A 2,273-nucleotide genomic window follows, 5' to 3' on the forward strand; every position below is an offset into this window, starting at 1 on the left:
TGCCCCTCCTCTCTGATAGCTGTCAGTTTGTTCTCTGTATCTGAATCTATTTCTATTTTGTTTGTTAGTTTATTTTGTCCATTAAATTCCACATATAAGTGAAATCCTATGGTACTTGTCTTTCTCTGACTGGCTAGTTTCTTGGTGGACTCTTTAGGATTCTCTCTCTACACTATAATGTCATCTGCAAGTCACTTTTATTTTAACATTGACTTTTATCAAAGAAAAGATTGTCTCCTGACATGGCGGAACTGAACCAATCAAAGACAATAAGAAAAGACTGTTCCACAAAGAACCGCTGTGGGGCTCTGACCCTCTTGAGCCCTGATCATTGGAGTTCCCATCTCAGCCTGGGCCACACTGTGTCTGGAGGAACGAGGGACGGCTCAGTCTATGGACTCTGTGTCACTCCGTCCCCAACGTGGAGAGGAGCACCGAGCCAAACCTGCTTTACAGTGGATCCACGCGCTGCTGCCCAAGCTGGGTTTTGGCCCAAACGACCTCATGTGGTATATTTAGACAGAAGCTAGATTGTCGCTCCAGAATCTCCATGAACGCTTTGCTGCAAGAAAGAATGCTTGGTGATATTTCTTTCCATTTGTATTCGTGGGATAAAGGGCTATGAATGTGTTAAAAGACTATCTCCTGATCTCCCAAGAAGGCAATGAGGAGTTTAAAGGGGAAAAGTCAGTTTAGAAGGGAAGGTACCGCTAATGCTTCTGAGAAAAACTGTATTTGTGTTTTTCTGCCTGGGGCTGGTATTGACATGCTGCTTCTCAAGGAGAAAAAGTGTGAAAGGGAATGAGGTGTGGCCCCTCAGTGAGGACAGAGCCAGGACTTCCTTTCTCTAAGGGCCAATAGCACATCTTCCTGAAAGGGGCCAACTTAATGTAAGGATTAATCTTTAAAAATTTTTTAAGTATATTTTTATTGATTTCAGAGAGGAAAAGAGAGAGGGAGAGATAGATAGATAGATAGATAGATAGATAGATAGATAGATAGATAGATAGAAGCATCAATGATGAGAGAGAATCATTGATCGTCTGCCTCCTGCATGCCCCCTACTGGGGTCAAGCCGACAAGCCAGGCATATGCTCTGACCAGGAATTGAACCCTGACCTTCTGGTTCATAGGTCAACGCTCAACCACTGTGCCACACCAGCCGGGCAGGATTGATCATTAGAGGAAGGTTTTACTGTGAATGTCTTAGTTCCCCACCTATGTGATTTTGAATGTATTCTCGAAAGGATGGTACTCAAAGCTGCTTAGGAATCAACTGTTTTGAGTGTGATGATTAATATATTAAATCTCTGGTACTGCACGTTCTTTCTAAAAGTGTCAGTCATTGTGCATCAATGTGACGGACCAGCTGATGGAAACCCTCTTGCTGAGAGTGGACTTTCTTCGGGGAGCAGTGGGAGGTCTGGGGGGCTGGCAAGCAGGAGGAAATGAGCTTGGCTGCCTGCATGTGCTCCCTGTGCCACCCAGCACACCCCTCCAGTGCGTCTTAGCATATAGAGTGGCAGCTGCCAGCACTTGTCAGTAGGGACGGCTTTGTCTGCCCGGGCCTGGGGTTGCATTTGTACAGATCCAGCCACCCAGCATGACCCTTCTGACCAAGACCAGTGGGCAGTCTGCTGCATTCATGGTTGCACAGTGAGTTGGTGGCCATAACAGTGACGCGGCTGGCTCACACGGGAGATTGCTCTGTGCCTATGTGTTGGCATAGTGGTTTACTCTACTGATAAAATGAAAGGAGATCAGGAATGTTGAGCTTGAGGGAGCTGGAGTTCTCTGCTGGCCTGTATGAGGCTTTAGGATGCTAGCCCCTTTGTAAACTGGAGAGAAATGTATGGACTATTCCTTCACACCAGAACACATTCCTTCTGGTCTGTGCTTCTCACCAGCAGCGCCCGGGGACTGCTGGGAGTAAGATGACCCAAACAATCTGTTTCTTTTGATGGCTAGGGATGCTGCATGGCAGCTGGAAGCTCTGTGATTGGCATTCATTTCTGGGCTAGTTGATGGAAGCTCATCTGCTTTCATATACTCCTTTATCAGAATGAAGGCATTTTGCCACGTGGGGTCTCCTTTTTAATGTAAATTCCCATTGACCCTCTAGCAACCATTAACAGACATCGAAGAAACCCCTTGGGAAGCACCCCCTTCCCACCCCGGTACTGCCGATAGTACTAAGGGGTGGCTGGAACCCCAATGCAGCATAAAAACCCTGGACATTCAGAGGGAGAGGGTTACCCAGGAGCTCAGTGAGT

Source organism: Myotis myotis, unplaced genomic scaffold (genome assembly GCF_014108235.1).
Source record: "Myotis myotis isolate mMyoMyo1 unplaced genomic scaffold, mMyoMyo1.p scaffold_m19_p_20, whole genome shotgun sequence".
Classification (NCBI taxonomy): Eukaryota; Metazoa; Chordata; class Mammalia; order Chiroptera; family Vespertilionidae; genus Myotis; species Myotis myotis.